The following is a 24,187-nucleotide window of genomic DNA, read 5'->3' as shown; positions in this document are numbered from 1 at the left end:
CTAGTGAGTTCTGAGTCCTGAAGAAAAGTCATGTTACACTTCTTACAACTATAAGTTTTTTTCTTGTGTCCTTTCTGGTCTGGTCCCAGTTCTGAGGGATGCATAACAGCACTCTCACGTTTATGAGAATTGCCTTTATGGACACTACGAGTTCTCAGAGGTGGCAAATCTGTGGTGCTACTGTTGATATTCGCCACAACCTGACTACATTCAGAAACTGTCCCTTCAGATTCAAGTATCTGCAACTGATCTTGAAAGCTTGATCCATGCCTTTCAACAGGCTTATTTCCTGCATCACTTCTACTATCATGATCTCTTCTATCGGTGAGATTTTTGCTGTGGGATATAGAGGTTCCTCTGTCATTTCTTTCATCAACTGTCCACAGACATTCAAAATCATGCATATTTTCCTCTATCTTTCTGAGGAAAAAATCTTAGATTTCATGGCTTTTGGCTCTTTGAAACACCACTCTTTGAAAAATTTCTTCTTTACCACTGTTTCTTTTTGCCTGTAATTTCTTGATCATACGTATTTGAGACACATCTACAAAATATAAAAACCGTATGCATTCTATCAATTGAAATTCATAAATAAATTGTTTCATGCTGAATACATGGTATTATACCAAATGGCATATCCATGCTGAACAGAATTACGCATCTTCCCAATCATGATCTTAAAAATATTTGAAACGCTAAACAAATAGAACTGTTTAGAAATGAAAGAGGAAAAAAATAAATAAAAAAAATAAAAAATAAAAATAAAAATGAAAGACCAATCACATGTCATCCAAATTAATTTTAGGGTAGCCTAGCTTCAAAGATACAGTCAGAACATATTCATTTCTTCAAAACTCATGTCAGTTCTCAAAGAAAAGGGTATTTTCACACCATGACTTCTAAACTCATTCTCCTTGGTAGTAAACACACTGCTGTCCCATAATTGAGGAGAAAATATAGCATATTGTACACAGTTTATACATACTTATACGTAAGTAAACGGTAAAGGACAGACACGGCTACGTAGATGACTTGGTAGTAAAGAATTAGCCTGCCAATGCAGGAGACGTAGGATAGGGAGCTTCAACCCCTAGGTGGGGAAGATCCCCTGGAGGAGGAAATGCCACCCACTGAACTATTCTTGCCTGAAAAAAGTTCCATGGATGAGGAGCTTAGCAGGCTACTGTCCATCAGTGCCGGGATCCAGCCTCGGCAGGATCCAGGGGATACCCTCAGGATGAACGGCGTCAGCGAGAGAGAGAGAGACAGAGAGAGAGAAGACACGTGAGACCAGCCTTGATAGGGCCAAGTCTATGTTTTACTTTTTGACAACCGGCTTTATACCCTTTCACAGAACGGTTTCAAGGTACAAGATGCTTACTCATGATTACACAGGATTAGCATTACATCATTTTGATTTTTAGGAAAAGCAGGATTTTTTTGCTTTTTAATTTTATAGTAATTCTTAGCCCATGATCTTCTGGCCTTGGGGCTATTAACATTTTATGCAGGTCAGGTGATTGTAAACCTATTTTCTGTTTTTATGGTGACCTTAACTGAAAGGTAACAGTATCATAGGGAAATAGTACAGAGTAGAATTATATTCTTGTTAATACAAAAATGAATCTTTCTGCAAAAGTTGTCAGTTGCGTTTATCTAAGAAGTTTACCCCATACTGACTCTGCGACTTTGGTGAGGCAGCTTCTGCCTAGCACTCCTGACTGACAATTAACAACCATCTCATTGTTACCACACTAGGGCTAAGTTCTTATTTCTCTACATCTTTAACTATATTAACAATGGTTTCTCTAACACAACCTTAGCACATTAAAGGCAAAAATACAGCAAGCAAAAACACAGCAAGCAAATCACAACCCAATAACCACCTATAGAATAATTTTTCTTACGTTTTCTAGTAGGACTCCTTTACCCCTTAAAAGGGCTCTATATCTATTAGGGCTTTTATATAATCAGGTTCTTTATGCTATTTTATGATTAGGATACTATAAGCAATCATGCATATTAGTACCAAGCACATAAATGCATTTGGCTAACAAACTACCAGCAAAGGAGTTTAAATTAAAACACTCCTTTCACACTGAATAATCTCATAAAATACCACCACCTGGGAAACTTATTGATTAAAGTTCTAAATTGATTCTTATTTGGGAAGAGATCGGGGAAGGCCTTCCTGCCTGTGTCAGAGAAATTAGGGAGTAGTCCATTGAGGCAGGCATCAGAAAGACAGATATCATCTTTAAGGTGAGAGCCGGGGGCAGCTTTTCAAAATCCCTGAAAACTTGATCTGCCTTGCCTGTCAGGCTTTCTCCTCGTGACCTTGTCATGGGTGGGATCTCGTGAGCTGGCCTTTTCGAAAATCCCTGAAAACCTGATCTGCCTTGCCCGTCAGGTTTTTTTCCCTTACGGACTTGTTAGGGGTAGGGTCTCGTGAGGTGACTTTTTCGAAACCCCTGAAAACCTGATCCGCCTTGCCCGTCAGATTTTCTCCCTTGTGGCCTTGTTAGGGGTAGGGTCTCGTGTGTTGGCTCCCGGCACATGAGATCACAAAGAGTCAGACAGAACGGTCGACTGAACAAGCATTCATTAACAGGCAATATACTGCAATGGTAAATAATCCAAAAGAAGCACTTTAATGAATAATGGAAAACATAAATAGCAGTTGACAACTGTTCAGAAAATTCCCTACAATAACGGGGGGAAGAAAAGAAAACTTTTCTAAATACCTCTTATAAATCTATCAGTAGATAAACATATGGGCATTTTACGACATTGACAAGTGGTTCATGTCAGTTACATTGTGTAATACATAAAGACCATCATCTTTAAATAACAAAATATTCATAAATGAAACATTCTCTACTTAAAGGACAGTCATTCAGTACATCAAGTCCCTATCTATACAGCAACTTTAACTTACTCAGTTCATTCGTTCCAAGATACATGTCAAGGAACAAGCTTTGGGGCCTCCCTTCTGGCTCAGAGGTAAAGAATCCACCTGGTAATTAACGCAGGGCACAAGGGTTCCATCCCTCATCAGGGAAGTTCCCACATACCTTGGAGGAGCTAAGCCTGTAGGCCACAACTCCGTGTTCCAGAGTTTGGGAGTCACAACTACTGAGCACAGGCAGAGAGCCCATACACTGTAACAAGAGAAGGCATTAGAATGAGAAGCCCGTGCACTGCAAGTAGAGAGTCACCTTTGCTTGCCACAAGGAGTGAAAAGCCCCTGAAGCAACAAAGACTCAGTGCAAACAAACAACAACAAGAAAACACTTTAAAAATGTAATGTACTCGTATGAAGAAAAACCAATATTAGTTGAAAACGTATTAATCAGAGTCAGAGACAACACTCATAAAAGTGAAAAGTAAAATAAAAACATACAAGATGTAAAGTAGACAAAGAGATGTCACAATAAGCAAGACAGGAAGTAAATACATTCTTTAAGCAAAAGTAATCTTTGAGGCAAATTCCTTGGTGGTCCAGTCGTTAGGACTATGTACATACACTGGAGGGGGCACAGATTCCATCCAGGAATGGGGAACTAAGATACCACCTGCCTCATGGCACAGGAAAAAAAAAAACCCAAAACAGTAACTTCAGCCCTTTTCTGTAAAACAGGCAACATTCTATGCCACCTAACAGCACTAATTACCTCAATTTTATAAATAAAGGTAGTGGATACACAGGGTTCCTGAACACAGCTCCATGGAACATGAAAGTAAATGAGCAAAAGCAGGACTGAACCCGAGACTTACAGATGCATACATGCTCTGAACCACCAGGGCCCACCAGGGCAGAACAGAGGACAAAAAGTTACAGTGAACTCCAGGAGTGTAAAAAGGAAACTTCAGATCAGACACAGAACTGACTTGTGTAACTGTCTTACTCCTGGAAATCGTTTCCAAGGCACCAACAACACATCAATTCAGGTCCTGTCCAAGAGAGGACCTCAATGTCCACTGTCCTTCCAGGTTTCCTGAGTTACAATCACAGAAGATCCAAACCGCATTCCTGTTACACACACTCCTGAAGGATGTGGCAAAAGAGGTCACAACAGGAACAGCTGAGGGCTCTGAACAAGAAGACAGGCTGAAGACAGCTCTGTGTAGGATCTGAGACACCAAATGCAATCGAAGAGCTGCCAGTCTTTCCCCTTCTTCCAATGAGGTCTTTCAAGTGCAGCAAATAGGAAGAGAACCAGGCTGGGTCCGAAATAATCTCTGGAGGTGTCAGCGCTCTTACATGTGGACCAAAAAGCAGGCATCCAATGGAATCCAGACCAGAAAGGGGACAAAGAGGAAATAGATCCCTTTGAAACACCTCATCACATGCTTCCCAAAGTCAAGCAACAACACTGACAGGAGTCAAATGACAGATTGTTACAGATCATATAAAGACTTTCCCTTTGGGGGCCTCTTTTCTTGAGGGTCCACTTTGAATAAAAACGCTTTCTTTTTCTTCTCCTAATCAAATCATTGTCCTCATTGAGAAACAGTCACCTGTAAGTCAGACCTACTTTCTTTCTCCCTCAGTCACTCAGTTCAGTCACTAGTCGTGTCCGACTCTTTGTCACCCCATGAATCGCAGCACGCCAGGCCTCCCTATCCATCACAAATTCCTGGAGTTTACTCAAACTCATGCCCATCAGTCGGTGGTGCCATCCAGCCATCTCATGCTCTGTCGTCCCCTTCTCCTCCTGCCCCCAGCCCCTCCCAGTATCAGGGTCTTTTCCAACGAGTCAACTCTTTGCATGAGGTGGCCAAAGTACTGGAGTTTCAGCTTCAGCATCAGTCCTTCCAATGAACACCCAGCACTGATCTTCTTTAGGATGGACTGGTTGGATCTAGTTGAAGTCCAAGGGACTCTCAAGAGTCTTCTCCAACACCACAGTTCATAAGCATCAATTTCTCGGTGCTCAGCTTTCTTCATAGTCCAACTCTCACATCCATACATGACCACTGGAAAAACCATGGCCTTAACCAGATGGACCTTTGTTGGCAAAGTAATGTCTCTGCTTTTTAACATGCTCTCTAGGTTGGTCATAAGTTTCCTTCCAAGGAGTAAGCATCTTTTTATTTCATGGCTGCAGTCACCACCTGCAGTGATTTTGGAGCCCCAAAAAATAAAGTCTGACACTGTTCCCACTGTCTCCCCATCTATTTCCCATGAGGTGGTGGGACCAGATGCCATGTTCTTAGTTTTCTGAATGTTAAGCTTTAAGCCAACTTTCTCACTCTCCTCTTTCACTTTCATCAGTAGGTTTTTAGTTCCTCTTCACTTTCTGCCCTAAGAATGGTATCATCTGCATATCTGAGGTTATTGATATTTCGCCCAGCAATCTTGATTCCAGCTTGTGCTTCTTCCAGCCCAGAGTTTCTCATGATATAATAAAACGTAATTTTCAGGGAGGAGACTGATGGGCTCCATGTTAAATGTCTTGAATGTTGTCATCTTCCCCTTTGCATTCCCTGAGATAAGAGATATGTGGGCTCCAGTTGAGGAATTTACACCTAACAAAAACAGGGTAAATAGACAGTCATTCTCTAATCTCAGGGAATAATTATGGCAAGGACAAAGAAAGGAAAAAACCCTGTTTGTTAAGGGAGACACTATACACGCCCAGAAAGGCTGTTTGGAGCCAAAACTCACAGGATTATTCCAGGCCATAACGAGTCTTGCTCCTCCCAGAAGCCTTCACTTTGAGATCCAACTTGGCTAAGGTGTGCATGCACACTCCAGGGAGGGTCCTGAGACTAATGAACCAGGGCGAATAAACAAGGTGATTGGCCTGAGGGAAGATGAAGACCCGGAAAACTGCACCTTTGTAAAGAATTTACACTTCCCAAAGGCGTCTCTCTCTCTCCCTGAGGTTGCCCATGTGCCTTGCCACATGTACTTTTCCTTTCAATAAATTTTTTCTTTACTCTTTATCTTCTGCCTCATCATCTGAATTTGTTCTTGACGAGGCAGGCCAGACTAGGGCCCGTAGCCCTAAATGTTGGCTCCTGTGGTCCAGGGGTTAGGAGTCTCGATCTGGGAAATTAAGAACTTGCTTCCAGCTTCCGCTCGCTCCCACTCACTTCTTTGAGCATTCCAAATCAATTTCCTTTCTCATAGCTTTTGTTACTAAAAACACGGATCCTACTTTCCTTAAGCAACCATGAACTGTCCTTTATATTAGCATTTTTTGGACTGGTGACCATAAATACCAGTGATAACTTCTAAAAACACTTGCTTTCTTATGGAGAACATCTCAGGGTAGCAGCAAACATATTCATTAATAATCCAAAATCTCTTTAGTTTCTCTATGAGAGGAAATTATCAGTAATCAGTGCCTATGTGTGTGCTAAGTCGCTTCAGGCATGTATGACTCTTTACAAACCCATGGACTGTAGCCTGCCAGCTCCTCCGTCCATGGGATTCTCCAGGCAAGAATACTGAAGTGGGTTGCCATTTACTTCTCCAGGGATCTTTCTGATGCAGGAATTGAACTCTCAGTAATCAGTGTAATACAATAAAAGCATTACACAATTTGATGACTCAACTCATGTCTTTCTTAGATGAGCAAACAAATGTTTTCACTAGATATTTAATGTTGAGTATTTCCCAGTTCATGTGCATCTGAAATTCATTTAATTTCTCGTAACTGTTTGATTTGTAAGTGCTTACTTTTTCTTTTGTAAAGCCAAGTGAATTAGATCTCACTTACAAACTGACCTCAGCAATATTATCCAAAAACAAAGACACACAGTGAGACATGCAGAAATCCAGACACACAGATGGACAGACAGAGACATAGTTTTCTGCTTGAGATTTAAAATGTCTCTTTGACCTTTTTCTTTCCCCTTGGTTTGAGATTCTAGTTTGCCCAAGGCTGAGGCCTCAGGCAAAGCGGGTTGTGTATTTCAAGGACTTGGTAAAGGTTGCACGCTGTGCTAAGCTCCCTCAGTTGCGCCCAACTATCTGCGATCCCCTGGACTGTATCCTGCCAGGCTGCTCTTTCCATGGGACTCTCCAGGCAAAAACACTCTGGTGGGTGGCTATTCCCTCCTCCAGGGGATCTTCCTAACCCAGGGATCAAACCCACCGTTTCCACACTTGCAGGCAGGTTCTGTACCATTAGAGTCATCTGGGATGCCTGGGAAAGGTTAACTCAAGTTTTCCTAGACTAGCTGTCTCAACGAGTTAGTTGCTTTTAACTCCATATGCAAAAAGAACTGGTTGTGCACTTTCAAAGAGAAAAAAAAATTCATTTTAACCAGTTTTCTCCAGAGTCTAGAGAACACCACAGCTATCCTATGTCAAAAAAGTTACCTTTCCTTTTTATAGTCATAGCTTTGTAGCTAAAATACAGATCAAATAGTGCTCAAATTGACTGTGAAAACAAGGGCAGATGGGCTGATAAAAATCTTGGATTGTCCCTCTGGGCAGATGGGGGTCTTGGATTGTTCAGAAGAATCTGAAGGGGTAAAGAAAACTTGCTAGAGTGGGGGAAGCTGGGCTCACTCTCCCCCCAAGAGACAGGGGCAGTTAGAAGGGGACCAGCTCATGGAGAGGGAGACAGAGGGGTTGGGAGGGGTTTAAGGACACACAGGACAGAGAATGGAGACAGAAAGGGCAGTGGGGGACACTATTGGAGCTGTGGGCCGGCTCAATAGAGAGCCGACCTAAAAAGTGAGGGTTTGATCAACCAAAATATAATTCTGACACTGTAACATGGACAAACATCCTCACTAATTGCATAATTATTTTTCCAGTAACTTCTCTGAGACAGTTTTAAGTTCGCTTTATGTACCTCACGGTAGGAGAGAGGAGGATACAGCCTCTCATCCAGCAGGGCAGATTCTTATCCTTTCTCAAGGGGCAAGAGTCACGAACATTCAGTAACTTCTAAGGGTTCAGCCCTGTTTAATTTACAGTTCCAATTGTCACACAGTCCACAGAAGATGTCCCATGTATTAGCTCATGAGTAATAAGGTGAATCTTCCCATCTGGGAATAAAAACGTCATCAACCTTAATCCCTAGCTTCTTAAAGAGTGGCGTTTTGTCTCACAAATCCTGCCCACAGCGCCAATTAATGCCTTGCCAAAAGTTTTAACTTTCGTTTCATGTTCCAAGGATTTCTTAAGAAAATAAGACACTCATTCTATACAAAGAAATATTCCAATATTTATTACAGAATTATCTAGTTGACTTTCAATATATTAATCCAACCAGTCCATCCTAAAGGAGATCAATCCTGGGTTTCACTGGAAGGACTGATGCTGAAGCTGAAGCTCCAGTACTTTGGCCACATGGTGCGAAGAGCTAACTCATTTGAAAAGACCCTGATGCTGGGAAAGATTGAGGGCAGGACAAGAAGGTGAGGACAGAGGATGAGATGGTTGGATGGAATCACTGACTCAATGGACATGAGTTGGGGTAAACTCTGGAAGCTGGTGATGGACAGGGAGACCAGGCGTGCTGGGGTTCATGGGGTTGCAAAGAGTCGGACATTACCGAGTGACTGAACTGAACTGAAAAGACAAGGAAATAGAAACAGCAGAGGATACATCACCGAATTGGCTTCTGACCAACATCCAGACTGGAACAGCCCTGGGAAGCCCCAGGACACAGCACATCTGGAGTCTCAAATGGCTAAAGGTCCCAGGCAGCTTGTCTACCCATGGGTGAGGCTTTAACATTGCAGTTCGGGGTTCCTCCTTATCATCCCAGGATGCAAACTGATGTCATCAATCTGTGAGCAAACAGCAGCTCTGGTTTCATCTTAATGCTGTTTGTTTTGTCTTATGAAACCTGGATGTTCCTAAGCCTGGGGCTGGGTTGGTCAGAGCCTCTTTGAACAATTTCAAGGGTGAACAATCTCAAGATTCATGTCCTAACTTATCTATGGTGCTGCAAGCCTTGCACTCGCAGCAGGCAGTCAGGGTACTCACAGTCAGGGTGTGTCCAGGCAGGTTGGAGGCAAGCACAGAAGAATGTACTGCTTTGTCTTGAAGCCTAAACAGGACTATTTTTTTAATTTCCCTAACACCCTGGTGGACGCATGGTAAAAAGTTAGCTTGCCCATGAGGGAGACATGGGTTCGATCCTTGTTCTGGGAAGATCTCACATGCAAGGGAGCAACTAAGCTGATGAAGGACAGATACTGAGCCTGTGGAGTGAAACTACTGAAGCCTGTGTGCCTAGAGCTGGTGTTCCACAACAAAAGGAGCCACCGCAACGGGAAGCCATGCACCCTGCAAGCAGAGAGCAGCCCCCAGTTGTCTCAAATAGAGAAATGGCCACACAGGAAACAGACCCAGCGCAGCCAAAAAAAAAAAAAACCCAAAGCCCTTGCCTTTGTCTCTGTGGGCACTACAGCACCACTGGAGGGTGACGTACATTTCACACGTCAAAGAACACAGCAGGAAGTTGAGGAGAAGAAAAATCTCTGAGAGTTCACAAATACTAAATATCTGTTTTCTCACAGAACTCTCACACTTGGAGAGCTTCCCAAACATGATGAATGCTGTGACTTCCTCTCTGTCCTTGTGACAGCTGACCTGGGATCACATTGTTGATCCTTTCCCACTCATCTGATTTTCTGCTACCAGCACCTCATTCTCCACAATCCAGGGATCTTTCTCATGCTACAAAAATAGAGTTATGATTCAGGTAAGAATCAGAAATTCCTGCTCAGAAGAAATGTCATACTTGACTTCTTCAAGAATCCAAACTTTCTTTTTTAAAAAAAAATGCATTTGCTATCTTTAATAATTTTGTTTATTCATTTATTTTGGCTGGAGTGAGTGATCATTGCTGCTTGGACTTTTCCCCAAATTGGGCAAGTAGGGGATACGCTCCAGTTGCAGTGTTTGGGCTCCTCACTTGCTGTGGCTTCTCCTGGGTGCCCAGGCTTCAGTAATTGTCCCATATGGGCTCATTAATAGCAGCTCCAGGCTCTAAAGTGCTGCTTTAGTAGTTCTGGCCCATGGGCTTAGCTGCTCTTTGACGTGGGATCTTCCAGACCAGGGATCGAACCCGTGTCTCCTGCATTGGCAGGTGGAAAATCCCGGCTCTTTTGTCTGTCAAGAAGTGAGGACCTTATGACAGATAGAAAAATATTTCACAAATTACTTTACTATTTGCCTCCTTCTGAATGTACAGCGAGCAGTATAATATACAGTATAGTATGTATCAGGTATCTAGTTCCTTTCCAAGAGTTACTGAACTAAGAACACAGGGGCATAAAACAGACGACTGGATATTTCAAAGTTTGAAATCAGTGTTATAAACACTCAAGCTCTGGAAAAACTCCCTGTGTATCACACAGTGGGCAGGTCACCCAAAGAAAAGACAAGTTTAACCTCCTGATGCTAATCACGGAGCCTTACATATCTGAGTGAACAAGGCTTTCAGCTCAGTCAAGAAAAACAGGGCGCCCAAGAGACAGGGAGGGAAAAGGCAGAGATAACCCAAAGTAGATTTCTACTTCAGAGGGAAGTGATCCTCACCTACCGACAGCGGGTTCCTGAGGGTCTCCAGCATCAGGTCCTTGTACAAGGTCCTCTGGGCAGGGTCCAGACATTCCCACTCCTCGGGAGTGGAATTTTTGAACACATCCTTGAAGGTCAACTGTGCCTGAAATGAAAACACATTTCACCAATGGGCCCTGAGGAGGATTCTTATTTTCACAGAGAAGGAGAAGAAGTGAGACAGGTAAAGCTCAATTCAGCTGAAGCAATATTCTCATAGATCCATGCAAATCTATATGGAGCAAATTGTTGCTCTCTAATTTAATTTCCTGTTTTTTCATAAGATGATGACATCCTCCAATCAACATGAATTCATCATGGGTGTGGACAAGACATGAAAAACATACAAATTGCAGTCAACAGTGGGTTGTTGATGCAGAAGTGTTACGATCGACAAACTGAGTGACGTTCACTGTCTAGATGAGCTACAGCAAGACTGGTGTCTTCAGAGACGACCAAGTCCACAGCGGCTTTAAAAGAACACAGACTGTGATGAGGATGTCACCATCACACTGACGAGAGGTGTCTCAACACTTCATACACACTAAGCGTTACTCTAAAGACTTTACCCATATGAACTTGTCATCAACATAACAGCACGTTAGAGAAAGATCTGTGTCCATCTTACTGGGGAGAAAACTCTGTCACTCTAAGAAATAGCTCTGATCAAACAGTTAAGAAATGAGGCAACAGCACCTGAGCTCAGGTGGTTGGGAGAGACAACTGAACCTAAGGAATCAAAGAGTTATGTAACAGTATCAAAGACCATACACAGAGAGTTCTCTGAGAATACCTGAAAGAAGTTCAAGGGAGCTGAAGTGCAATGGAACAGCATAAATGGTCACTATACAGGGTCATCCCCTCTATCCCCCCAATGCACACAATGTCAATAATCTGACTACTATTTACATTATTCATGTGATGAGGTAGAAAAAATTAAAGGCTATGGAATACACACTTCAGATACAACTGCAACTGCTCTAAGCATAAACCATATTTATGAGATGGTTTTGTGATAAAATCATAGAGTTATATATCCATGCACTCATGCATGCAGATGGAAACACACAATCGATTGAAACAAGAAGAGTTGTCTTTATTTTTTTCTTTCATTCAATCAAAATTTAGTGAGTATCAACTCTGTGTCCCAAACTGGGAATACAGCAGTGAACATGACGGAGCTTACAATCTAGCAGCCAGCCACCCAATTAGATCCATAATTTTAACATTACTATTGTTATATGTGCTCTGAAACAAGCCTGGTGCCAAGAGAAGATTCAACAGAATGTCTTGACCTACATCGATAAATCAGAAAGGTCTCTGTGAGGAAGAAACACTTAGGATTGGCAAGGTGGGAAATGGAAGAGTTTTGTAAGCAGAGAGAACAGCCTGAGGGCCAGCTCTGAGGCAGGAAGATATTTACTGAACAGAAAACCAGCCAGTGTGACTGCAACATAGGGAAAGAAGATAGGGTGATGCCAGGTAGAGGCTGATTTCTGCAAGGCCTATAAACTAAGGATGTTATTTCAAAAGCAACTGGACAGCAGTTAAAAATCCATAGGAGGAAAGTTAGAGATTTAGGGTTGTTTTTCAGCACTCACTCTGCTATGTGAGGAGGTAGTTGTTCAGTTGACTCAGTCATGTCAGACTCTTTGGGACGCCATGGACTGTAGCCTGCCAGGCTCCTCTGTCCATGGGATTCTCCAGGCAAGAAAACTGGAGTGGGTGGCCATTCCCTTCTCCTGTTCATGTGTATTTTGGCATCTTTGGGACATTAAAAATGAATCAAATGTATTTCAGTAAGTTTGTTAATATGCGATTTCCTTTTCACAGCTTCTTTGGTTGTTTATTCTGGGCCTTCGTTGCCATGATCAGCTCTCTCTGCTTGTGGCTGCACTGCATGGAGGTGAGTCTGTAGTGCCCAGGCTTCTCATTGCAGTGGCTTCTCTTTGTCTCCGAAGTCAAGCTCAAGCACTGAGTGACTTGTGAAGGGCGGGGCCAGGCTGAGCGAACACCGACCTGCTTCTTCCTCCCTTTGGTTCCAGAGGTGTCTTGTCAGGGTTAAGGAGTACTTGGTCTCTCACGTCTTGTGTTGCACCATTCATTACTCATTAGTTTAAGTAACTGTAAACACTTTAAATAAAACTTTAAACTTCTGTGGGATAATCGCAACGGAACGAAAAAAGCTTTTGGCATAACATTTGGAGTCCTGCATGTCCGACGACAGAGGATGAAATCGTTGGATGGCATCAGCGACACAATGAGTTTGAGTAAACTCTGGGAGTTGGTGATGGACAGGGAGGCCTGGCGTGCTGCAGTCCATGGGGTCACAAAGAGTCGGACATGACTGAGAGACTGAACCAAACTGTACTTGGAGTCCTGCTGATGAGGCTGAAGTGATTCAGAGGCCTGGGAACTGAAACCTGGTCTGCTGGCCAGGTTGGGGTTGGGTGGGGGTTGATGTGGGGTGCTGGTGGGGTGGGGCTAGATGTGGGGTGCTAGCTGAATCAAGGAACATTCCAACAATTAGAATTAATTTAAGCTGTTTAAGTAAACAAGAACTGGCTTTGTCCAGTGATGATAATCTAGAATGTGAAACGCACAACTCTTAGAAAGGGCTACTTCATACTAACACTGCTAAGGAGAAAAATGTCTTGACGTTCCACTTCTTCAACGATCAAGCTTATTAATCACTGTGGTGGCCCAGCGAAAGTGCACCCTGAGGGGAATGCAGGATTGAGAAAAGCAGGCACCATACTGTGCTTTGGACATTCTAGCCTTGGTATTTCAGAAAGGGTCTCTTGGGTCCATCCACCTCTTCAGCAAGGCCAGATAAGTTTGGGGGACTCTCTCCTGGTTTTCAGATCTCCCAGTTATTGGTTGATGACCCCAGTTTTGTTTGGCAGTGTATTAACATGCATAGCGCCCAGTTAAAAGACACTGAGTAGAACCGCCCTGGTGGTGCAGTGCTAAATAATCTACCTGCCAATGCACAGGACCCGGGTTTGATCCCTGGTGTGGGAGGATGCCACGTGCCTCCCAGCAACTAAGCCCGAGCAACACAAGTACTGAGCCTGTGCCCCAAAGCCTGTGCTCTGCAGCAGCAGCAGCCCCAGCAATGAGAAGCCTGCACACAAGTAACCAGAAAGTCGCTTCTGCTGCTGCAGCCAGAGAAAGCCCACGTGCAGCAAAGAGAGGCTGAGCTCAGCCAATAAAACAGACACTGAGTCCTCTGGACCGACCAAAAGAGCCTTCAAAACGCAAGTCTCCAACCATATCCCAGCCAAGGTTACGTGGAGAATTCACAGCCCGATTGCTGCAAAAGGAGAAAGAAGCCAGCACAATGAAGACTTAATAGCCAAAAATAGCCAAAAATAAATTTTAAAGATTATTAAAGAGAGAAAAAAACTTTTAATGAGAAATGCATTCTTCTTTATAAAAGTTGATGACAAAGCTTCAAAAACTTATATGGGAAAAACTTGTTTACATCATAATATATAATACTTAAGCAAATACTTCAATCTAATGGAATGTCAAGTTACTACATGATCACTTGATGGTGATTAGGCAATTTACTTCTTGTTGAAAAACTGTAATACATTTTCTCTCATGTCTTTGTTGTCTGTTTCTGAAAGATCTGTCACTTGTGGGCAACAAAGCACATTGTCAAACATAAAGTCTTAAGACACTAGAATTTATTTCTCCCCAAATTATCGACTTGGCACTATTTTTAAATATTTCTATGTGTATTATCTGACTGAACTCAAGTCCTAAAGGAACTGTCTTTCTTTACACTTATAGGGCACCTACTATGCTCCTTGTCATTGTCTACGTGCATTTTAATGTTACAAAAGGCTCAAAATAACCCACAGACTTATGTATTTGTTAGTGTAAAGCAGGAAAGAAATGTAAATTAAACATTAAATCTGGGTCATAATATGTGGATAGAAAAAGTAACGCTAAGGAAAAACTATTGAAAAAAACAAAAGAAATAGGAAGGCAGGATTTAAGAGATTAGCACTGAAACATATATATTACCATATGTAAAAGAGCCAGTGGGAGTTTAATGGATGAGCAAGTGCTCTGGGACAATCTGGAGGGATACAGTGGCAAGAGAGATGGGTTCAGAAGGGAGGGGACATATGTACGCCTATGGCCTATTCATGACGTACAGCAAAAACCATCACAATATTGTAAAAAAAAAAAAAAAATTAACTGATGGTGAGTTAGGCCTGAAATCAGAATCAAAGCTTTCCCACACTTAACACATTTTCGTAGTTTTCCTCCAGGTTGAGTTTTCTGAGGGTCAAAAAGCTGATATATTTTACTGCACTTTCTACATGTGTAAGTTTTCATTGCAGTATGGATTCCCAGATGATCTGCAACGTCTCTCCTTGTGACTGAAGGGTTTCCCACAAAAATAACTTTTATGGGGTTCTGTCTAATTCATGCTGAACATGCACTAGAAACTCTGCCACATTCATTTCACTTGCATGTTTTCTATACAGTATGAATTCTCTGAATTATAAGGCCTGAACACTGACTAAAGGCTTTGTCACACACACGACATTTGCACTAAAATGTTTCTCACAACTGTAGTAGCGGCTACGCTGCAGTTGCCGCGCTCGTGCTCCTCACTTGCCGCGCGCGGCTTCTCCCGGCTGCACGGGCTTCAGGAGTTGTCCCACGTCGGCTCAGTAGTTGCAGCGTCCAGGCTCTTGAGTGCTGGCTCATAGTCGAGGCACACAGGTGTAGCTGCTCTGTGACACGTGGGATCTTCCCTGACCAACGATCGAACCCGGGTCTCCTGCATTGGCAGGTGTAGAATCCAGCCCTTTTTTCAGCCAAGGAGTGAGGACATTATAAACCAACAGAAAAATACTTCTCAATGAATTTACCATCTGCCTCCTTTTGAATGCACAGGGAAGAGTATAACATACGTTACAATATGCAGCCAGGATCTAGTTCTGCCTGGGTCCAGCCCCAGCGCGTCCACGAGTACCCAAGGGATGAGTGGCGTCAGCGAGGAAGGAGACGGACACACAAGGAGGGTTGCATGGACGAAAAGGCTCTTTATTTTTTGGACAGCTCAGCTTTTATAGAATAAACATTACCTCCTCCTGTAAGTCACCTCGTATTACATCAGATATTGGTTTCGTGCTTCCGTCAATATTTTTTCTTCCCCATGTTTTTTCCATATGCATTCATCTGGAACATTTCAAATTACAGGGTTTTTTCCCTTGAATGCCCCGTACATTAGTCTTCCTGCTTCAATGGCTTAACATTTTCATTCTGCCAAAAACAATGTTCCATAAAATCTAAACATAATATAAATTCTTTGGACAATAACACAATACATGGGAAGGGTTATAAAAAAACATGTCTGACATTTCTGAGAATAGTACCATGTGAAAACCCTGATATTTTTCTTTACTTGAGACCACAAAACCTCAGTCTACAATATTTAACTATGAAGCAACAAAACACCTCTATTAATATGAGGTACTGGCAGTGTGGCTGGTTAATATAAATCTTCTATTGAAATCCTATGCTACACATTTTCTAATTCTACAAAAATACCCGGAATATTCTATGTTTATTATGGGAATGGAAACAGTGGACAAATAGAAGCACTGAAATAGCAACAATGAAAATCCTCTTGACCAAAGAACATTAACCTATGGTACATCTACTTCTGAATCTCAATGCCTCTACGCTTTTTTAATCTAGAACATTATAATCTTCTAAGCAAGCAGCCAATCTATGCCTGTGGCCTTTTCCTTTTTGACTTGGTACAATGTGTATGGTCGTGTCTTGGGTGGAGCAGTCATGAGCATTTCTGATGCCCGCCCAAGCGTAACTGCCACAAACCTGAACAGGCCTTTCATTCCTGGTTAGTCATAAGGTTCCCCATGCTGAGGAGGCAGAGTAGGCCTCGGCCTTAGGGGATCCTTCTTAATAGGCTTGGGCTTTTCCAGGGAGGCCTGATCACTATATGTTACATTCCCAAGAATTAATAGAAAACCCAACAACAGTAAGACAGAAAGAGAAAGGGGACATATTGGGCCCCCGGGGCAACCCCGAGGGGAAGGGCTGCCTTGCAGGTTCCTCTCTCATGCCGTGACCTTGTCACGGCCTGGGCGCGTCCCGGCGGCTCCCGACATAGTTTCTATCTAAGAACTACTGAACCAAGAACACAGGGCTAGAAAACAGGCAACTGGATATTTCAAAGTTTGAAATCAGCTTTATAAATGCTCAAGCTGTGGAGAAACTCCTTGTGTATCACACATTGGCAGGTCACCAGAAGGAAAGACAAGTTTAAACTCCTGATGCCAATCACGAAGCTTTACATGTGTGAGTCAACAAGGTTTTGAGCTTAGTCAAGAAAAACAGAGGACTTCCCTGGTGGTTCAGACGGTAAAGCATCTGCTTACAACTCGGGAGACCTGGGTTCGATCCCTGGGTGAGGAAGATCCTCTGGAGAAGGAAATGGCAACCCTTTCCAGTACTCTTGCCTGGAAAAACAGGGGATCTCAAAAGGTACAGAGGGAACATGCAGAGGTACCCCAGGGCAGATCCCCACTTCAGAGGGAAGTGATCCTCACCCACAGACAGCAGGCTCCTGAGGGTCTCCACCATCACGTCCTTGTACAAGGTCCTCTGGGCAGGGTCCAGGCATTCCCACTCCTCAGGAATGAAATCTGTGAACACATCCTTGAAGGCCAACTGAAATGAAATGAAATGAAAACACATTTCATCAACGGGCCCTGAGGAGGATTCTTCGTTTGACATAAAATGAAAAGAGGTGAGAGGGGTAAAGCTCAATTCAGTTGAAGTAATATTCTGATAGATCCATTAAAAGCTGCTTGAAGCAAACTGTTGATCTCTAATCTAATTTCTAATTTACTCTTTTTCATCAGATTATGATCTCCTGCCATCAACATGAATTTGTCATGTATGTGGACAACACATGAAAAATACACAAAACCAACACTGGGTTGTGTATGCAGAAGTGTTACATTCAACACACAGAGTGACATAGTGTCAATATCTAGTTGAGTTACAGCAAGACTGGTGTCTTCAGAGACGACAAAGTCCACAGTTGCTTTAAAAGAACACACATAGTGATGATGATGACATCATCACATTGACGACAGGTGTTTCAGCACGTCCTACACACTAAGCATTACTCTAAAGACGTCACACGGGTGAACTTGTCATCAACATAACAGCACGTTAGAAAAAGATCTGAGTCCACCTTACTGGGGAGAAAACTCTGTCACTAAGAAATCGCTCAGATCAAACAGTTAAGAAATGAGGCAACAGCACCGGAGCTCAGGTGGTTGGCAGAGACAACTGAACCTAAAGAATCAACCAGTTAACGACCAGAGAAGGAAAGAGCATCCACAGAGAGTTCCCTGAGGATACCTGAAACAAGTTCAAGGAAGCTGAAATACATTATAAGAGCATAAATGGTCACGATATAGGGTCATACCCTCTCCCATCACAACCCACACAATGTCAATAATCTTACTACAATTTACACGATTCATGTGATGATGCACAAAAAACTTAACGCCATGAAATACACTTAAGATAACAACTGAAACTGCTACAAAGCAAACACCATTATTTATGAGATGATGTTTTTGTAATAAAACCATGGAGCTACATATCCATGCATTCATTCATGCATGTGTAAACAAACAATTGCTTGAAACAAGAGAAGTTATCTTTTGTTTTTCTTTCATTCTATCAAAATTCATTCAGTGTCAGCTTTGCGCCTCAAACTTGAAATACAGCAGTGAACATGACGGAGTTTACAATCTAGCAGCCAGCCAACCAATTTCATCCACAATTTTAATGTTACTATCGAAATAAGTGCTCTGACACAGGCCCAGTGCTAAGACAAGATTAAACAGAAAGTCTTAACCTACACTGAGAAATCAGTCAAGGTCTGTGTGAGAAAGAAACACTTAGGATTGGCAAGGTGGGAAACGGAAGATTGTTGCAAGCAGAGAGAATAGCCTGAGTGCCAGCTCTGAGGCAGGAATATATTTACTGAACAGAAAGTCAGCCACTGTGAGGGGAACACAGGAAGTGTAAATGTGGTGATGCCAGGCAGAAGCTAATTTATGCAAGAGCTATGGATTTAGGACTTTATTCCAAAAGCTACTGGAAGTCACTGAAGAATCTGCAAGAGGAAATTTAGACGCTTAGATTTGTTTTTCAGAGCTCAATCTGCTGTGTGTGAAAGTTGTGTTTACCTGCTTACTCATGCCAGACTCTGCAACCCTGCTGACAGCAGCCCACCAGCTCCTCTAGCCATGGAATGCTCCAGGCAAGAATGTTGGAGTGCATTCCCATTCTATTCTTTCATTTTACTTCTTCGTTCAGTACCTTTGTCAACAAAGTAAGCAAAGCTTACTTATTTTGCTTATGTTGGGTCTTCATTGTTGTGAGTGCGCTTTCTCTAGTTGCAGCTGCAGTGACGGGGCTTCTCACTGCAGTGGCTTCTCTTGTTTTGGAGCACAGGCTCTAGAGAGTGCGGGCTTCCGTACTTATGGCTCTCGGGCTCTAGGTCACAGGCTCAGTAGTTGTGGCCCATGGGCTTAGCTGCTCTGAGGCATCTTCCCGGACCTGGGATGGAACCCGTGCACTGTACCTTGGCAGGCACATTCTTAGCCACTGTACTTACTACCAGTGAACTCCTCAACATTACCGTATTCTAGTTCAAAATAAATAAATAAATAAAAGTAATACAAGCAGAAAATAACATACAGATTTCTTCCAATCTCTATAAAATACCTGTAGTTAAAAATATGTGGGCCTCCCTACGGGTAAGTGGTAAAAAATCCACTGGGCAATGCAAGAGATGTGGGTTGTTGCCTGGTCTGAGATCCTACATGCTGAGGGGCAACTAAGCCCTTGAGTCTCAATTCCTAAGCCAGAGCTCTAGGGCCCAGGAGGTGAAACTTTTAGGGGAAGCATGCTGATTGAAACCGCCCACCCTGGCCAGGCACCATAGTAACTATTTGCATGAGTTGTTTTATGACAGGCGATCCTGATACGGAATACGGAGCTAATAAGCCACCACCAACCTCAAGAGTTCGGGAAAGGTTGAAAGGAGACACTGCGTGTCAGTCCAGTTCCCAGAATCCTTCTCGCTAGCATCCATCTTGGCTGAGCGATGCGTGGGCCACCAGGAAAGACTCTGAATTAGAATGATCGGCCAAAGACCACCCGGAAACTAATCTCATCACCATAAAACCCAGGACTGCAAGCCACGCGGCAGGGCAGTTCTCCTGGGTTCCCTGACCCTCCTGCTCTCCGCCCGGGTGCCCTTTCCAATAAAATCTCTTGCTTTGTCAGCACATGTGTCTCCTCAGACAATTCATTTCCAAGTGTTAGACAAGAGCCCAGTTTCAGGCCCTGGAAGGGGTCCACCTTCCTGCAACAAAAGTACTGAAGCCAGCGCGCTCGAGACCCTGTGCTGCAAGACAAGGGAAGCCACTGCAGTGAGAAGCGTGCGCACCACAACCAGAGAGCGGCCACCACTCGCCAGAGCCAGGGAAAGGACACGGAAGCAATGCAGATACAGTCAGGAAATAAATCTATTTTAAAAATCATAATGTCATTTTTATCAATTTTAGGTGTGTACTTATTAACAAAATCCAAAATTTATTACTTTATTCCATTAAGAAAATACTGAATCAGTGAGAGGGTAACAGGCAGGAAGGCCAGGGGTCTCCAAATGGAGGAAGTAGGCTGCAAGTGTCAGACATTTTTATCTCTTTTAAACCGCAGGAGGAAACAAATTAGGGATATTTTTTTCCCCTTCTCTATACAAATTTAAAAGGCGCTTTCTCTTAAAATACTTTGTTGCCATAACAACACCTGGTTTCACCTGAAGCTAACTATTCTCAAACCTTGAGTTAACCAATGCATTTTGCTTATGGAAATATTTGTCCTAAGCTATGTTAATGTACTATGCATTTACCCCAGATTCCCCTAATGCCTGAGAACCTATATGACAAACCAGTATGTTACACGCAGATATTGTTCCCCTAATCTATGCAAATGAAACTATTTGTATGGTAATCTGCCCTTCTACAAGATTCAAGTCAAGATTTATGGCCTGAGATGAATCATCTAGTGTCAAGATTACCCCAAAATGCATATTATGGATGAGCGGCCTTGTGCCATTCTGAGTTTTAAGACATTCCTTTCTTTCATTAACAGATTGCTAGTGACTATATGGAGAAGGAAATGGCAACCCACTCCAGTATTCTTGCCTGGAAAATCCCATGGACTGAGAATCCTGGTATGCTACAGCCCATGGGGTCGCAAAGAGTTGGACACGACTGAGCGACTTCACTTCAAACAGATCCCCAGCCCAGGTTGGATGCAAGAGACAAGTGCTCAGGGCTGGTGCACTGGGAAGACCCAGAGGGATTGGATGGGGAGGGAGGTGGGAGGGGGCATCAGGATGGGGAACACATGTAAATTCATGGCTGATTCATGTCAATGTATGGCAAAAACCACTACAATACTATAAAGTAATTAGCCTCCAACTAATAAAAATAAATGAAAAAAAAGTGATGTGTTTAAATGACATGTCTCTGTTAAATAACAAGCAAACAACAAACTTTAATGCCAGATGTTAATTTAATACTACATGTTTCTTGAGTCATATGAATCTGAAATCCATTTAGCTTAGTTTCTGTTATATTTAGAAATGTTTACTTTGTAAGCACTTTTTAAAAAGGCAGTTAAATAGAGCTCACCTACAAATTAACCTGAGCAATACATATATCGCAATAGAGATCTCATAGTTTCATTTTAAAGCTTAGTCATAAAACAAGCATTGCAATGCAAAACTCACCAGCTTAGAGATCTTTGAGGACTTCCCTGGTGGTCCAGTAACTAAGACTCCATGCTTCCAATGCAGGGGGCCCAGGTTTCCTTCCGGGACAGGAAACTAAATCCCACTTGCCACAACTAAGAGTCAGTGAAGCCAAATAAATCAGGGTTAGACTTAAAACATAGCAGAAAAGTCCCCAAATTAAGAAGGTAGATTGTCAGATCCTGTGAGCAGCACTCAGACAGTAAAATTCCTTCCTTCTCACATAGCACCTACCCTGTCTCCTGCGCTAGCAACAAGATCCTCTCTGTGTCTCTAGACATCTATACCATCTTTCTATGGCAGCCTGTGCTGACTGAAAAAAAAAAAAAACCAAAAAGATAGGACACTTGTGAGGATTACAAGCAGAGGGGGAGAGGGTGCCGACCAGAGAAATTAGTGGGCTACAGTTTTATAATAAAAGGAGAAGTGGGGAGGGGGAGAGTGTCCTTATCTGTCTCTTCTGCTTCCTCTTCTTGAGTTGTTGTTCAGTTGCTCAAGTTGTGTCCAACTCTTTGTGACCCCGTGGACTGCAGCACACCAGGCTTCCCTGTCCTTCACCATCTCCCAGAGCTTGCTCAAACTCATGTCTATTAAGTCAGTGATGCCATCCAACCATCTCATCCTCTGCCCCCTTCTCCTCCTGCCTTCAATCTTTCCCAGCATCAGGGTCTTTTCTGATGAGTCAGTTCTTTGCGTCAAGTGGCCAAAATATTGAAGCTTCAGCTTCAGTCTTTCCAATGAATATTCCAGGTTGATCTGCTTTAGGACTGACTGGTTTGATCTCCTTGCTGTCCTAGGGACTCTCAAGAGTCTTCTCTGACACCATCACTCAAAGGCATCAATTCTTCAGGACTCAGCCTTCTTTACAGTCCAACTCTCACATCCATACATGACCACTGGAAAAACCATAGCTTTGACTAGACGGACCTTTGTGGGCAAAGTAATGTCTCTGCTTTTTAATATGCTGTCTAGGGTGGTCATAGTTTTTCTTCCAAGGAGCAAGTGTCTTTTAATTTCATGGCTGCAGTCACCTTCTGCAGTGATTCTGGAGCCTAAGAAAATAAAGTCTCTCACAGTTTCCATTGTTTCCCCATCTATTTGCCATGAAGTGATGGGACCAGATGCCATGATCTTAGTTTTTGAATGCTGAATTTTTTTTTTCAATGTTGAATTTTAAGCCAGCTTTTTACTCTTTCACTTCAGTTTCTCTGCACTTTCTGCCTTAAGGGTGGTGTCACTTATTGATGTTTCTTTCAGCAATCTTGATTCCAGCTTGGGCTTCATCCAGCCTGGTATTTTGCATGATGTACTCTGAAGCTAAGGAAAATAAGCAGGGTGACAATATACAGCCTTGACGTACTCCTTTGTACTCCTTTCTCCATTTGGAACCAGTCCATTGTTCCATGTTTCATTCTAACTGTTGCTTCTTGACCTGCCTACAGCTTTCTCAGGAAGCAGGTAAGGTGGTCTGGTATTCCCATCTCTTTAAGAATTTTCCAAAATTTGTTGTGATCCACACAGTAAAAGGCTTTAGTGCAGTCAGTGACTCAGAAGTAGATGTTTTTCTGACATTCTCTTGCTTTTTGGATGTTAGCAATTTGATCTCTGGCTCCTCTGCCTTTTCTAAATCCAGCTTGTATGTCTGGAAGTTCTTGGTTCATGTACTGTTGAAGCCTAGCTTGGAGAATTTTGAGCATTACTTTGCTAGCACCAACACTATGAAAAGGCAGAAAGATATGACACTGAAAGCTGAACTCCCCAGGTTGGTAGATGCCCAGTGTGCTACTGGAAGAGAGCAGAGAAATACCTCCAAAGGTGTGAAGAGGCCGAGCCAAAGCAAAAACAACGCCCAGTTATGGATGTCTCTGGTGGTGGAAGTAAAGTCCAATGCTGTAAAAAACAGTATTGTGTAGGAACTTGGAATGTCCAAGGTCCATGAATCAAGGTAAATTGGAAGTGGTCAAAGAGGAGATGGCAAGAGTGAACATCAACTTTCTAGGAATCAGTGACCTAAAATGGACCAGAATGGGTGAATTTAATCCAGGTGACCATCATATTTACTACTGTGGGCAAGAATCCCTTAGAAGAAATGGAGTAGCTATCATAGTCAACAAAAGAGTCCAAAATGCACTACTTGGATGCAATCTCAAAAACGACACAATGATCTCTGTTCGTTTCCAAGGCAAACCATTCAATACCACAGTAATCCAAGTCTATGCCCCAAGCACTAATGCCAAAGAAGCTGAAGTTGAACATTTCTCTGAAGACCTACAGATTTCAGAGAACTAACACCAAAAAAAGATGTCCTTTTCATCATAGGGGACTGGAATGCCAAAGTAGGAAGTCAAGAGATACCTGGAGTAACAGGCAAGTCTGGCCTTGGAGTACAGATTGAAGAAGGCAACAAACAGTTACCAACTAACAGAGCAAAGCTAACATTTTGTTAAGAGAACACACTGGTCATAGCAAACACCTGTCAGCTACAAGTGGCATTTACCAAGAGCAATGCCAGTGACTGAGCAACAAAGGCATTTGCCATCTGCCTCTATGGAGACTGAACCCCATGCTGCTATAGCTGCTGACCTTCAACAACTGTGGAGTGAGGCACTCCATGCTCCAGGGAATCCGGTGAGACAGGTCTTCAGATAGCTGGTTTTTTTTCCCTAATGTTTCTAGGAATAGATTTTTATGGTCTCAATCATTGCATCTCCTCCTATCTAGAGAAGCACTAAATCCTTTTA

General features: G+C 42.8%; 1 protein-coding gene across 1 annotated transcript in view; it reads right to left on the bottom strand.

The window, feature by feature from the left end:
- Positions 1 to 24,187, bottom strand: part of LOC122420636 (zinc finger protein 160-like) — a 132,829-nt gene that overhangs the window by 72,574 nt on the left and 36,068 nt on the right. The gene's annotated exons all lie outside the window — the stretch shown is intronic.

The sequence above is a fragment of the Cervus canadensis genome, chromosome 18, assembly GCF_019320065.1.
Source record: "Cervus canadensis isolate Bull #8, Minnesota chromosome 18, ASM1932006v1, whole genome shotgun sequence".
NCBI classification, from domain to species: Eukaryota; Metazoa; Chordata; class Mammalia; order Artiodactyla; family Cervidae; genus Cervus; species Cervus canadensis.
Note: the sequence above shows the minus strand (reverse complement) of the source record. Positions and strands in the feature narration are given on the sequence as shown.